We start from the raw sequence: 15,731 nt of genomic DNA, 5'->3' as shown, positions 1-15,731 counted from the left end.
TTGTTCCACATACAGAGAAATTGAGACTCAAAAGAAGGGAAAAAGTTTCCTGGAGCCACACAGCAAATCAGTGGTCAAGCTGGGATGAGAATACCTTGTCCCCTGGTCATTAGGTCATCAGGTCTGCAACTGCAGTGAGCCCAACACTGTAGGGCAGGTTCATGTGGGCTCTTGGGGAGACCATGGTGTCCCATCAAGCTCTGGACAAGGGCAATAGGAAAGGCCTGGCTTTAATCAGAAGGATCAACTCAGCCAGTCATTGAACATCTGAAACCTAAATCTCCCAGCTGATGAAGTGGAATTAACAATACCTGTGTCGTGAAGTTGATGAGGTGAGGGAACATGCTAGCACAGCACCAAAGACACCAACTCTCAGGACATAATCCTTTCCCTTATTCACCAGGAACCAGCTTAAGTTCCATTGGGAGAAAAATACATTAGACTCTAGAGATCACATTCTGAGAAAGGAGAGAGTCTGTGACCTGAAAGTTGGCAGGTTTATCCTGCTGAGTGGCCCAGACAGCTCGGGTAGGGCAGGCTCTGGCTCTGCCCAGTTTCTCATCCTCTGCACCACTAACATTTGGGACCAGGTAATTCTTTCTTGTGGGAACTGGCGTATGCATTGGAGGATACTTAGCAGCATCCCTGGACTCTATGCATCAGATGCCAGTGGCAACATTCTCCCCATAGCCCCGAGTTGTGACAAAGACAAAGACATTGCCAAATGTCCCTGGGGGGTGAGGCTGCCCCTGGTGGGGAACCACTAGACTACTGGGAACAAGTGGGTACAGGTAGGGAGAGGCCTACCTTATCTAGGAGATGGAACAAAACCACATATACAAAACAGAACAGGGATCCCTGGGTGGCGCAGCCGTTTGGCGCCTGCCTTTGGCCCAGGGCGCGATCCTGGAAACCCGGGATCGAGTCCCACGTCGGGCTCCTGGTGCATGGAGCCTGCTCCTCCCTCTGCCTGTGTCTCTGCCTCTCTCTGTATGACTATCATAAATAAATAAATTAATTAAAAAACAAAACAAAAAAAAAACAAAACAGAACAGACTTGAAAACCATTTATTTTAAGAGAAATAACTATACCTATGAGCCCCTTGCTAACCAGGTAGGTTTATTGAACAGCATATGTAGGATATAACCTATGTATAAGTTTAAGTTTACTAAGATATGTAAATTCTTCCTTAATGTATTCAACTTGTGGTATGTATGTGCCACCACACTTGCCTTTCACCTTATTCCCCCCATAATCCAGCTGAGTGTCTTCTGTCTTGATGCCTTGGATGGTTTCCTCAGCCAGCAGCACTTGCCCCATCGGTTGACCCATATCCATTCAAACATTTACTAAGTACCAACCGTGTGCTAGGCAGTGAGTGCTAAGGTCTGGCTGACTCCTACCATGCGCACCCTAAACCCTCTGAAGGGCAACAGTGCAGCCAGGACTTCAATGCTATGAGGAAATTTCAGTCTCGAAATTCAAAACTCTGTAAATGAATTATTCTAAATACATACATGGGTCATATGTTCTTTTGCCTTAGTAGTTTTTGTCTTGAATGCCATGTAGATGATGGGGTATTTGCAGCATTGCCTTCTTTCTGCTTTGGCTAAGTGCCGAGGAGGCATGGAGAGAGCCAGTGATTTCTTAAAGTGCAATTTGGAGTTTGAGACATTTTGATAAGAGTGGGTTTGGTGTGGACACAAAGGAGGATGGTCTATTCCAGGGGGTGTGCGGTGCCAGAAAGCATGGAAAGCCCTCCTAGGAGAGGTCCTGCAGGAGCTGACAGTCTCAAGAGGAGGATCCTTAGCAGACTGAGCTGGGTTGATGGGTCTCTCCCCCAGATCTTTAGCCCAATGATCCGTGTGTCACAGGGATCACAGGGGATGTACGGCACAGGGGTTTAGAGCCTCAGTGCATTCACTAAACACAGTTGTGCCCCCAGGCCACAGTTCAGTCTACTTGTGTCCCAGTGATTCCAGGGCAGCCCTTTCTTTACTCCTTAGCTCACCTCTCCCCATTCGGTTCAAGTCTTGCTCCATAAACGGACGCACTCTCCTTTGTGCTGCTCTCCTATTCCTTACAACTGAAGAGGAGAAACCTCCTTCTCCCAGGAAAACAGAAACACCAGGATGACCCTCCTTCTGAGGCCTTTCTCTCTGCCTTAGATCCAATTCCAGACCACCATTCACCCTCTCCTCTTTACGACTAGCTCTCAGTCCTAGGCTCTGCCCTCATTCCTCCCCAGTTAAGGGCACCTGATCTCCTGGATGGTAACCCCCACTCGCCCCAGTGCCCCCAAACCACCCTCACTTTACACCATGATTTTAAGGTTAATTTATGTGTCACTTCGTAACACCAAAAAATCTTGTCCATTTTCTTCACCCAAACTGATTGAAGCTGCTCCAGAAAATGTCCACTATCTTTCACCTTTTCAAATGTCACACAAGTCCTATGTATCTTTTTTTTATTATTTATTTATTTTTTATTTATTTATGATAGTCACACAGAGAGAGAGAGAGAGAGGCACAGGCAGACACAGGCAGAGGGAGAAGCAGGCTCCATGCACCGGGAGCCTGACGTGGGATTCGATCCCAGGTCTCCAGGATCGCGCCCTGGGCCAAAGGCAGGCGCCAAACCACTGCGCCACCCAAGGATCCCCAGTCCTATGTATCTTTACAACACAGTTGGCTTTGAATCCATTTCTCTAGCTTTCTTTCTTAGGTAAAACTGTTTTTGCTGTTTCACACGATTCTGTTGTAAGTGACTACCAATCCTCTATGGAAGTATTACACATTCTAGATCAAGGTGGCCAAATATTTCCCATGTTACTAAAATAAAAATAGTGCTTCTTGCTTTTCTGAACAAAGGACCACTATCAACAGCAGCAAGTCCCCAGCTTTTTCAGGCACTGGCTTTCTTTTACCTTCTGATGGCCACTGAGATATCTGAGAGGATGACTAAGGGAAGCCTCTGAATCCAAACAAAGAGGGATAATTCATAAGAAGTCTGTTAACTTTCGTGGTTCTCTTTCTACAGAAAAGGACCTTCTTCTCAACCATGGGATGTGAGTTAGCTAAATCTATATTTATGTTTGCAAACTTTTCAGGATGCTGAAAAGGATAATATATTTTTTAAAGATTTTATTTATTCATTCATGAGAGACACAAAGAGAGAGAGAGAGAGAAAGAGAGAGAGAGAGAGAGAGAGAGAGAGGCAGAGACACAGGCAGAGGGAGAATCAGGCTCCATGCAGGGAGCCTGACGTGGGACTCGATCCCAGGTCTCCAGGATCAGACCCCGGGCTGCAGGTGGCGCTAAACTGCTGCACCACCGGGGCTGTCCCTGAAAAGGATACTACTGACTTTGGATATTTACAGCTGGAGAATCCAAGGTGATGACCCTGAAACATTTGATGCTGCAATGTTACTAAATATAATCTTTGAAGGATCATGACTGACACCACCAGCCAATACAAAATTTTCAAGGAGAAAGATGGACCTGGCCAGACAGAGCAGTAATTGGTAAACAAAAAGCTGGGAAACATGGGACTTACCTATTATTTAACTCCTGAAACTTATCAAAGCACAGTCAGCAGTTCTGGTGGGGATATAAATAGGTACCGTGACTTTTGGAAGGCAATATGGCAAGCCTTAAATTGTCCACACCCTGTCCATTGACCTGTTCATTTCTGAGATCAGCACACACAAAAATTCACAGGGAAGAAAAGCTCTCAGAATACAATGCACTATGGCGTTCATTCCAATTCTATTTATGAGAGCCAACATACACAAAGGGAAGCCCTACAGAACCTCAAACCATAATGTCATCAATGGGATTTTATTCAGTTAGTAACATGATATTTACAAAACGATTCGTGATAACTTAGGAAACCATTTACAATGCAATTCTAATTGAAAAAAGATCCTAAGATTTTGCTGTGTAAAAATTCACCCTAAAAGACTATTAATATAATAAGGGTTGTAGAATTATGGTGGTTTTCCCATAATGTTTCACATTTTCTTTTGCAACCAAACATACTGCTTTACTATGCTTTACTACTAGTAAATAATCTTGAAAGAATTTTTAGTACAGTTCATATGACCATGAAAAGTACTTCCGTTTAATATTAAGTAAAATGTTACGGAGAGAATATAGAGGATTAGCCATGATCTCAGATATATAAGATAGGAAGAAGAAGAAATGTGTATGTGGGGGACAACAATAAGGACAAGACCCAAAATATATAGAAGAGATAACATTTACAAAGTTGATCTTTCTTAAAGAGTTTGTATTTAGAAATGAAAGGTAATTTTTAAAAAGATTTTATTTATTTATTCATGAGAGACACAGAGAGAGACAGAGACATAGGCATAGGAAGAAGCAGGCTCCTCAGAGGAATCCTGATGCAGGACTCAATCCCTAAACTGGGATCACACCCTGAGCCAAAGGCAGATGCTTCCTGTTTTTCTCTTTTATCCATGAGAAGATTTACTTTAAAAAATCAATAATTTTAAAATTATAAAACCTGAGAAGCATTTTCTTCTATTTTGATTCCTTGACCACTAGATAAAATATCATCCCAGCAGATAGACAAGAGCTTTAGAGTGCTCAGAGAACACATTCTACTTAAATCTATTTAAATGCTGGTACCTTCTGGGGGCTCCTGGCTGGCTCAGTCAATTGACTCAGGGTTGTGAGTTCCAGCCCCAGGTTGGGTGTAGAGGTGATTTTTTTTTTTTTAAAGTCTTTTCTTCTGTGTACTTAATGTCTATCCCTCAAGCCACAGTTTCCTACTTGCTCTTTAAATCCCAGCTGAGGGCAGCCCAGGTGGCTCAGCGGTTTAGCGCCACCTTCAGCCCAGGGCGTGATCCTGGAGACCCGGATCAAGTCTCACATCGGGCTCCCTGCATGGGGCCTGCTTCTCCCTCCGCCTCTGTCTCTCTCTCTCTGTGTCTCTGGTGAATAAATAAATAAAATCTTTAAATCCCAGCTGAGATTTCTATATCACACCCGAGCTCTGCTAACTCTCTGTTCCAGTCCATCACTAGTAAATTCTCATCAGGCAATATTTCCTTTTCTGAAATGAAAGACAAACCAAAAAATGCAAAATGTCCACTCGAGTCCAGAATTTCTGTTAAGAGCTGATGAGTAGATCTGTGTAAATCCTAATCCTGACGAGGGATTAGGGCCTGTGAGTTATGTCTCCTGTTCCTGCTAAAGAGAAGAGAAATGGCTCCTTCACAAGTACCAGGACTCTCTTCCTCAAATTCTTTCTGATAAACTTTTGGAATGGGAGTATATGGCCGCTGGAATAATGATACTCCTCTACTCTCCAAATCTCTACATCTTAATCCCCAGAACATCACACACCAAAGGGGAATCAAGGTTATAGATGGAACTAAGGTAGCTAATCAGTTGACTTGAACACAGATTAGCCTGGATTATCCAGAAGGGCACAATATAATCATTAGGGTCTTTAAAAGTGGAAGAGGGAGAGTGGCCACAGAAGGTCCTATGACATGAGACCAGGTGTGTCTTGTGCGGTCCTCGGGTGCAGGGCCAAGCTATGGCCAGGAGCCTAGGGTTGGGTGTGGTGGACACTCCAGTCCCCTGCAATCCCTTCCCCCCATGTTCTCTGAGTGCTTCTGTGAAGCCCTGCGATGCACAGGCAGGGTGGCCAGTGCAGTAGGTATGGATGTGCCTGACAAGATAGAGCTGAATCCTAGGGGTGTTCCTGGCCTGTGACTCCTTCAGCTCCATCACCAGCATGCACCTGTGCTTGCTGAGGTGGCCAGAGACCACCTACCCCAAAGGTCAGTTGGGGTTAGGGAAGTGGGATGCGGTGGCAGATCTGATGGAGGAACTAGTGGATTGGGCCTTCTGCACCTTTGCTGGCCATTATCATCACCACCATTGTTAAAACTGCTCAGCTTATGAATTCACAGCAAAACTGGTGGCATACATTTCCTCCATCATATTCAGAGAGCTAAGCCCCTTACCCCTGTGACATGTGGACCTGCCCCTGACTGCCGTAGCGTGGAACATTTTTCTGCGTCCAGCACCCCTGCCATCTCATGTTGCCAATATATGCTAAGAAGACACTGGGCACTTTATGGGGATCTGGCTCCCCATAAAGTGCCCAGCACCCCTGCCATCTCATGTTGCCAATATACGCTAAGAAGACACTGGACTCCCCATGGGGATCTCTAACTTCCTCAGTTACTAAAACATGTGACTCTTGATCTCAGGGTTGTGAGTCTAAGCCCCATATTGGGCGTCGAGATTACTAAAAAATAAAAATAAAAAAATAAAAAGATGCTGGGCCCTTTATAGAAACTGGAGCATTCTTTCTGGTGTTCCCAGGAGGATTTACCTGCATAGCCAGATGGACAGGTAGCATGTGCCTCTGAGAGCTCTTGCTGCCCTTCAGTGAGTAAGCAAACATGCTATAATGGGAACTTTGACATTTTCTCCTTTGAACAAATAGATCTTAGACAATTACAAATTAACAATCTTGTATGTAGGGCATTTCCAATATAGATGGCATGGCTTTGCCAGAAATATTTAATCAGCTGGGAATACTTAATCTAGAAATGTTTCATCTCTTCAACTTTCTATTTCATAGTTAAGAGAATGAAATGGCATTTTGGAATTACAAAAAATAAAGAAGCAGGGGCAGCCCCAGGTGGCTCAGCAGTTTGGCGCCTGCCTTTGGCCCAGGGTGTGATCCTGGAATCTCAGAATCGAGTCCCACGTCGGGCTCCCTGAATGGGGCCTGCTTCTCCCTCTGCCTGTGTCTCTGCCTCTCTCTCTCTCTCTCTCTGTCTCTCTCTCTCTCTCTCCGTGTGTGTGTGTGTGTGTGTGTGTGTGTGTGTGTGTCTCATGAATAAATGAATAAACACAATCTTAAAAAAAATAAAGCAGAATAGGGTGGCAGAAGAGGAAGTCAGAGTAATGAGACGTGAGAACTCAACCCACAATTGGTGGCTTTGAAGATTGAGGAAGGGGGCCATGAGCCAAGGAATACGGGTGTCCTCTAGAGTCTAGAAAAGGTAAGGAGACAGATTCTCCCCTAAAGCCTCCAGAAAAGAATGCAACTCTAAAGACACCTTGATTTTATCCTAGTGAGGTCATGTTAGACTTCTGACCTATGGAACTGTAAGATAATAAAGTTGTGTTGCTTTACACCAATAAATTTGCGGGGTGCCTGAATTAGGTGGCATTTAGGCATCTCACTCTTGATTTTGACTATCATCCCAACTTCATGTTGGGTTCCAGGCTCAGCAAGGAGTTGGCTTGAGGATTCTTTCTCTTCCTCTCCCTCAGCCTCTCCCACTGTTCTCTCTATATATAAAATAAACAAATCTTAAAAAAAATAAAATAAACCAATAGGGGCACATGGGTGGTTCAGTCACTTAAGTGGCTGCCTTTAGCTCTGGTCATGATTCCTGAGTCCTGCGATCAAGTCCTACCTGGGGCTCTCTGCTCAGTGGGGAGTCTGCTTCTCCCTCTGGCTCTCTCTCTCATGCTCACTTACACTTTCTCTCTCTCTCTCTCTGAAATAAATAAAATCTTTTTAAAAAATTAAAAAATAAAAATAAAAAATAAACCAACAAATTTGTGATAAATCATTACAGCAGAATTAGAAAACTAAGAGCACAAAAAGTTACAGAATGAAGGCAGAAAACAAATAATGGCTGATTCACTTTCAACTACAGTAAAAAGAAAATGAGTTGAATATCTCAAAATTGACTCAATACCAAAGTGAATGATTGAGGAAGAAGATAAAATCTTCTGTTCTGAATATTTTACAACAGGATGAAGGCAAGAGACTGTCAATTTTCCAGCCATGATTTCTAAGCTATATGTTACTTCTTTTTTAAGTTGTAATATATTTTGTTGTTCTTCTATATTAGTGTTACATATTCATGTTTAAAATATTCAAAAATTATCAAAAGATATAGTTTTGAAAGTCCAAATCTTTGTAACTTTACGTACCCATTCCTTTTTCTGCTCTGGATCTAGTGAAACTTGTTAATAACTAGAGGTAAATGACTTCATGCATTTTTCTACAAGCAGTATCATTAAGCAACTATATCTTATTTGATAAGGAAACAGTGTTTACTTCATTCTGAAAGTAGCTAAACTTCATCCCAGAGCAGTGAATCTCAGTTGGGACACCCCAAAGACATTTGGCAATGTCTGGAGACATTTTTGGTTGTCACACCAGGGAGGGGACTGCTACTGGCCTGGCATCTGGTGGGCTGTGGCCAGGGATGCTGCTAAACATCCTACAGTGTACAAGACAGACACTACAACATAAATGTCTGGCCTAGAAGCTCAGCAGTGCTAAGGCTGAGGAATTCTGGTCTAAAGGAAGACTGGAGAAACTATATCCTTGTTTAATACGGAAGAAATATTTATTTCATCCTGAAACCAGCTATAGGGAGGTGGATGCCCCCATTACAGAGGACCTTTTTAATTATCACATTGTTTGTGATGTATACCTTACGGTGTGGAGAGGGTCCTTTGTCATGAGAAGGGTTCAAGGACTACTAAGTGGTCCCCTGCCAGGGGTGCTAGAAAAAAGGATGGGTGCATGGCTGTAGGTCAACTCCAAGGTTCCATCTTCTTCTACGATCTAGGACTCCTTTTCAAAAGTATCAGCAAGGGTTGCCTGGGTGGCTCAGTCAGCTAAGCATCTGCCTTCGGCTCAGTTCGTGATCCTTGGGATCCAGGATCGAGCCCTGCGTTGGGCTCCCTGCTCAGCTGGGAGTCTGCTTCTCCCCCTCCCCCTCCTTTTCCCCCTCTTTCTCCTCTTCCTCCTTCTCATCCTCTGCTTGTGCTCTGTCTCTTGCTTTCCCTTTCTCAGTTAAGTAAATAAAATCTTTAAAAATAAATAAATAAAAAGCATCAGCAAAAAGTTCTTGCCTCATACTTGCTGATACTGAAACGTGGAAAGAGAAGAGCTAGTACCTGCTCTATTAATATTATTTTCTCCCTACCAGATTAGCTAAGAGAATCAAAACTTCATCTGAACATTTTCTCAAATGTAGAACTCTCAAGTGACTTCTGCAAAAGTGTGTAAAGCCTCTTATCTCATGCACAGTAGATACAACTCTTGTGTAATCATTTCACAATCCAAGAAAAGAGATATGGTCAAAAAAGTAAACTAAGAAGCAGTTCCTTATTGTGGGAGTAACTGAATAAAACAGGCATTGATAAGTACTTAACAGCTGCAAATAAAATAAAACTAATTGATTCTGCTCCCCTTTTGGAAATGGAAACTCATCTGCATCCAGCTTCCAAATGTTTGGTGTCCTATTGAGCTTTAAGGCCATAAATGTTAAAAGTCATCTAAGGTCCCTGGACAGTTTGCTGCCATCCTGGAAGCATCCCGGTAATATTCCATACCAGTTGAACCACAGCTCACTGAACTGGTCAGGTTTTAAGGGTTTGAACAATGGAAAGCTTATTCAAAAGGACACCCACTGAACAGTAACCAGACTGATGAGGGAACAAGGCAACAAGTCATATGAGGAGCTGTTCAAGGAACCAGGGATGTTTACTCTGGGGAAGACCCACATGGCACATGACCGATATGGTGCTACGGGAAAAGGGCACATAAGGGAACCTCGACTACAGAACTCCACAGCAGGAGCTTTTCAACAATTACTATATTCTATCCGAGGAGCAGTTTAAGTGCAGGCCTGCGGACTCCCAGCAAGGATACTGATGAAGAGGTTGCTCCATTAGATAAGGGTAGAAGGGGAATGGACAGGCAGGACTAGAAGCTCTAAACCTGAGGTTTAAAGTCAGAAGCCAGCCAGCTAAATCAAGTGAGCTAAACAAGACACACAAGATAGAAAAACCACTGGTGGAGACCGTGGCAAAGGAGACCATCTGAAAAGGAACGCCACCACCCTGTTCCAGTTGATGCTGCCATCTATGGTTGAGAGCTCCATGTTACTAGATCTATTTTATTTTGTTTTGTTTGTAAGAAAAGCTGGAAAACCATATTTCTATGTAAAACCCACTGATTTTTAAAGGATGGCACTAATTCAACGTTTCAAAGTATTAGCTAAGTTAAACAGAATAATTAGTTGCTGCTACAAGAAACCTCTGCCTTTGAAGATGCCCAACCACTCTCAACCCTAAGGGACTACACAGATCCCTCAAACCCTGTCATTATTTTGTCTGCAATTTGAATCACCAGACTGGCCACTTCGAGCTGAAATCGGATGCTCTGGCCCATCAGTCATTAATGGGGTCTGGCGAGTGAGGATAACCAGGAGGCCATTAAGTCACCAAGAGCAGAATCCTCCACTGCACACAACATAAATGAGGAAGGACCTCTATTTTCTTCCAAACAGCATGACAAGCTGCATGTCAAAATGGGGCAGGAAAGAGAAATAGGGTTGCCTCATTGTGGTAGATAGTGTCTTGTCCCCGAGAAGGTCATCCCTACCGTAGTTGGTAAACAGCTTCAAAACTCTTGCCTGACCCTCTAAAATTTCATCAGTGATCAAGGTCAAGAAGGTTTAAGAGTCCCCTGTGAGAAAGAATGCTTCACTAAGGGAAACAATCCTATTCAACTCTGGTTCACAGCCCTCCCAGAAATTCTGCTGCATGTATAGATTTTCAATTATCAACAGATCTTTTGCACTCAGATATCTGCACACAGACATACCCAGGACAAAGGCAAATCTGCTACCTTTCTTTTGAACTTTCTTTTACCATTCCCAGATTCAGATAATTTATTTTGAATTCTACCCTAATGGCATTCAATTCCCAAAAGTAAGCCAGCTATTAGTTTAGCATTATTTCCTCTTCATTCTATGATGGTATGTTTCACTGGTAACTCTGGGTTAAGATTCCCAATCTTCTGAACAGATCAAAAAATTTTTTATGTATGATAAACATAATTTATTATAAAGAATAGAATAAGTAAAAAGAATTAAGTTTAGGGGCACCTGGGTGGCTCAGTGGTTGAGCATCTGCCTTTGGCTCAGGTCATGATCCCGGGGTCCTGGGATCGAGTTCTGAATTAGGCTCCCCACTGGCGGCCTGCTGCTCCCTCTGCCTGTGTTTCTCCCTCTCTCTCTCTCTCTGTCTCTCATGAATAAATAAATAAAAATCTTTTTTAAAAAAGAATTAAGTTCACTATAAAATTTTTGAAAATAAAGCACAGGAAATTCAAAATAACACACTATTAGCAAGTAATAAGGTCTTTACCCTCAAGAGCATAATCACTAGCTTATTTATTTTTATAAGATAAGTGGATGGTGTCATTCTCACCATTCTCAGATGGGAAATCTGAGAAAGAAACATAAAGGGACTTCCCACTCTACCTCCCCAAACAGCTCCTGCCCACCTACTGCTACCACGGTTTGCTAAGTCACCATAATCAACCTGGAGCAAGTCTCCTTATCGCTCTTCTTCTCCTATGATCCATTCTTCACACTGCACCCAGAGTAACCTCTGAAAAAATATAAATCTATCACATTACGCCTGTGCTTTTGGCTTCCCACTCCACTTGAAGTTCAGATGGCATACCTCAGCCTACGAGGCTCTGCATGACCTGGCCACTGGCCTTCAACCTCACTCCCCCAGCCACACTGCCCTCCAACTATGCCTGGAACACATTGAGCTTGTTGACAGGACCATCTGATTGTGGTTCCCTGTACCAGAACAATCTGTCGATATTCTGGGGGCTCATCTCAAGGTCATCTTAGAAAAATCTCTCCTTAGGGGGTACCTGGGTGGCTTAGTCAGTTAAGCGTCTGCCTTTGACTCAGGTCTTGATCTCAGGGTCCTGGAATCAAGCCCAGCATCAGGCTCTCTCTCTGCTCAGTAGGATCCTGCTTCTCCCTCTCCCTCTGGCCCTGCTGTCCCCCACCCCCACTCTTGTTCTCTCTCTCTCTCTCTCTCTCAAATAAATAAATAAAATCTTTAAGAAAAAAAATCTCTCTTTAAAATCCAATCTAAGGGGGGGGGGGTACCTGGGTGGCTCAGTTGGTTAAAGCGTCTGACTCCTGGTTTCTGTTCAGGTCCTGATCTTGGGGTCATGGGATTGAGTCCTCATTAGAGGAAATGAGGAGGAAAATGCCTAGGAGGTAGGTTCTCTCACCCGCTTCTAGGGGATCACCAGAATTCCCTCTGTGAGGAAATCCGCTGGGGTGCTACAGGGCTCAGTTCAGAGTCTCTTGTCCCTTTCCCTCTGCTCCTTCACCCACTTGCTCTTGCTCTCTTGCATGCTCGCTCTCTCTCTCTCAAATAAAATCTTAAAAAAAGCAATCTAAGAAGCTGGGGCCCCTCCCACCTGTCCACCTCTCTTTCCCTCTCTCTTTCTCTCTCTCTCTCTCTCTCACACACACACACACACACACACACACACACACACACTATAGTACTCTACCACACACAGCACTCTGATTCCTTTTCTTCAAAACATCCAATACTATCTGAATTTGCCTTGTTCATCCCTTGATTCTGAAATGTAAACTCCATAAAAATAGAGACCAGATCTGTTTTACCCACTGCTCTGTCAGGCACATAGTAGGTGCTCAATAAGTCAATGAAGGCATGAACAAAACCTGTATTAAGGATCAAGTAGCCCACTTAATCCAATCAGTATTGATTCTTAATAACAGGCTTTTTCTTGCTCAATTGCTGAGTTGTTTTTTTTTTTTTTTTAACTACAAGCCTATATATATTAGACTGTTTCTATTAGAGTGTTATGAGTCATACCTGTAAAATGGAGCAAAGTGACAGTGAAGGCACATAACACGTGCCTGGCTTCACAGAAAGAGGCAGTAAGGACCTGTTGCCCATTCCTTCAAACTACAAAGATTCCTCAAAATTCTGGGACAACGTGATTTTACAATTAGATGTTCCCTTTCAGGTGCTCTTCGCTGAATACTTTCTCTTCAATTCTTCACTTTCATGGTAATTTCTCAATGTCTCAAGAGGTCAGTCTAGCCAATTATGGGTCTTGAAAAAACAAAATCAGCCTTAAGATGAATCAAAGTGTCAATAGCCTGATGATCACCTTCCTTTCCAGGAAATATCCATTTCCTGGGGTGTCACTGGAATGAATAGGCAGATTCCTAAACTCCAGGTGACATTCCTAAGGGGTCCCACTTCTGCTGCTAGGGTACCTAGTTGGAGTTCTCCTTAATGCTCTGTGATGAGAGTCTCAAACAGGATGGTTAACTGTCTGAGGTCGAAAACCTCACTTGGTAGGGAATGCATATTCCTCACTACTTAAGTTCAAAGACACAGACACACAAGGGTTAGGAAATGAGGAGCCAACTGCCCAGGGGTCTGTTTCCCCAGAAAGCCTTGGGGCACTGGGAAAGCCCTTCCACACCTCAGAAGGGGTTTCTCAACTGTTAAATGAGTGGCCGAACCAGATTTATATCCCTCACAACTCATGGTGTCAGCCCTGAGTACAAAGGGACCCATTCCAGGAGAGAGCATCACTAGTGGCATCCACAGCAACAAGTCCTGGGCGAATGTCTGGGGAAGGGACATGCACAGTGAGTGCTAGCTGGAAAATGCCTAGGAGGTAGGTTCTCTCACCCGCTTCTAGGGGATCACCAGAATTCCCTCTGTGAGGAAATCCGCTGGGGTGCTAGGGGCTCCCCGGTGCCTTGTGGTGGCCAATACTTAATGCCTTGGTCCCTGAGTTGAATGGTAGCCCAAGATGTGGTCCGGAGCCTTTTGGGATCTTCAACACTTTAAGGGATACATTTTCCTGCTCCTACGCAGCAGCAGCAAACCAGTCTCCCAGCTGAGGATCCTCACTTGGGTCAAAGGTAATTTGCGCAAGACTGATTTGTTACTGCAAATGTCTCCTAAACCTGAGCTCGTGTGTCCTTCAAACCTCGGCGAGCCCCGCACACCTGTCCCTCCTTCCTCATCACCTCTGCAGCAACCGCAAGAACCACAGACCTGATTGCCAGCCCGACCTTTCTGCAAGCTAGAAAGTTCTACGAGGAGCTCCGGAGTGTGATGGGGAAGGCAAAGATCTCTGCAGCCAGTTTTTCTTTGACTTTTTTTGTAAGCAGGCTTCCCCTTACTTGGGGTTGTGATCCCGTCGGACCGGCGGTGGGAGAGCTCTGGGAGGTGCGGGCGAGCGAGCAGGGCCGAGGCAGGCTCGGTTTCGCTCCATCCCGGGGACGACCGACCGCGGCTCCGAACTGGGCTCGGGCTCCTCCGCAAGGGGGGTGGTTCCTCTGTCTGGTCCCCGCGGAGGCTTGGGATAAGAAGTCTCCCCGCGTTCCCCGTGCCCCTGGCCTGATTCCCTCTCTGCGCTGAATTCGTAGGTGAGAGTTGCCGCCTCCGGGGCAAACGCCCGAGAGAAGTGGGTTCGAATCCTGTTACCCTCCCCGCCGAGGTCCCAGCGCTGTCGCGAGTGGGCAGGGACAGCGAGCCGGCCCCCCGCCCCCGCAGGCGCTGCTCCAGGTCGGGCCCCGCAGGCTCCCCCGCAGGCTCCCCGCAGCTCCGGGTTGGGCCCCGCACCGCGGACTCCCCCCAGGCTCCCCCCAGGCTCCCCCAGGCTCCCCCGCAGGCTCCCCACAGCTCCGGGTCGGGCCCCTCAGGCTCCCTCCAGGCTCCCCCGCAGGCTCCCCGCAGCTCCTGGTCGGGCCCCGCACCGCGGACTCCCCCGCAGGCTCCCCCGCAGGCTCCCCACAGCTCCGGGTCGGGCCCCTCAGGCTCCCCGCAGCTCCTGGTCGGGCCCCGCACCGCAGACTCCCCCGCAGGCTCCCCACAGCTCCGGGTCGGGCCCCTCAGGCTCCCTCCAGGCTCCCCCGCAGGCTCCCCGCAGCTCCGGGTTGGGCCCCGCACCGCGGACTCCCCCCAGGCTCCCCCCAGGCTCCCCCAGGCTCCCCCGCAGGCTCCCCACAGCTCCGGGTCGGGCCCCTCAGGCTCCCTCCAGGCTCCCCCGCAGGCTCCCCGCAGCTCCGGGTCGGGCCCCGCAGACTCCCCCCAGGCTCCCCCAGGCTCCCCGCAGGCTCCCCCAGGCTCCCCCGCAGGCTCCCCGCAGCTCCGGGTCGGGCCCCGCAGACTCCCCCCAGGCTCCCCGCAGCCTCCCCCAGGCCCCCCCAGGCCCCCCCAGTCTCCCCGAGCCGGTGGCCGCGGCCGCTCGGGGATCGCCCTCCCCCAGCGCCCAGCGCGCCCGCACCCATCGGCCTCCCGCCGGGTCCCGCGCTCGCTCCTCACCCGGGCGCCGCGCTGAGCTGCTCGCCGGAACCAGGGTCCCCGGCCGGAGCGCGCGGAGCCCGACTGCTGGTCGCCGCCGGCGCCGCGGACCTCTGCCGGCCGCAGTCCCCGGGGCGCGGGGTGGGTGGGCTGCGCGCCCGCTGGGCCCTCCCCCGCGCTGCGGGAGGAGGGACCCGGAGGAGGGACGGGGAGGAGCGTGTGGCCACCCGCCTCCCCCTTGGGAGGCCGGCGCGCCCAGGCGCACCCAGCACCCTCGGCTGCCCAAGGCCCGGGGTCCCGCCACCCGCGGCCTCCGGTGGACTGAACACGCCCCGGGTGGGGGGTGGACCCCCACGTGCCCGGAGGGTGCTGTGCTCAGGCTGGGTCCGGTCAGATCCGCGCCCTGCGCCCTGCGCCCTGCGCCCTGCCCGGCTGGGCAGCAGGCCAACCTTGTTCCTCCCGCCCGCTTCCAGTTACTCGCTTTCATCTGCCCCGTGAATCGCCGTGTCCATCCACCCCTC

The 15,731-nt window shown here is 47.3% G+C and overlaps 1 protein-coding gene across 5 annotated transcripts in view; it reads right to left on the bottom strand.

Moving 5' to 3' along the window:
* Positions 1-15,496, bottom strand: part of PLA2G7 (phospholipase A2 group VII) — a 46,900-nt gene extending 31,404 nt beyond the window's left edge. Inside the window, exons 1-2 of one of the 5 annotated variants that reach the window (XM_041764438.1) lie at positions 15,232-15,496; positions 3,557-3,600 (exon numbers count right to left, since the gene is read on the bottom strand). The gene's annotated coding sequence lies outside the window, so the exon portion shown is untranslated. Of the gene's footprint in view, positions 1-807; positions 956-3,556; positions 3,601-14,087; positions 14,492-15,231 lie in introns of those variants that run through there. The other 4 variants (XM_041764424.1, XM_041764415.1, XM_041764430.1 and 1 more) reach the window with 4 other exon arrangements.
* Between the last annotated feature and the right edge of the window lie 235 nt (positions 15,497-15,731).

This window comes from Vulpes lagopus, chromosome 1 (assembly GCF_018345385.1).
Source record: "Vulpes lagopus strain Blue_001 chromosome 1, ASM1834538v1, whole genome shotgun sequence".
NCBI lineage: Eukaryota > Metazoa > Chordata > Mammalia > Carnivora > Canidae > Vulpes > Vulpes lagopus.
The sequence above is the reverse complement of the archived record's forward strand: the minus strand, read 5'-3'. Positions and strand labels throughout refer to the sequence as shown.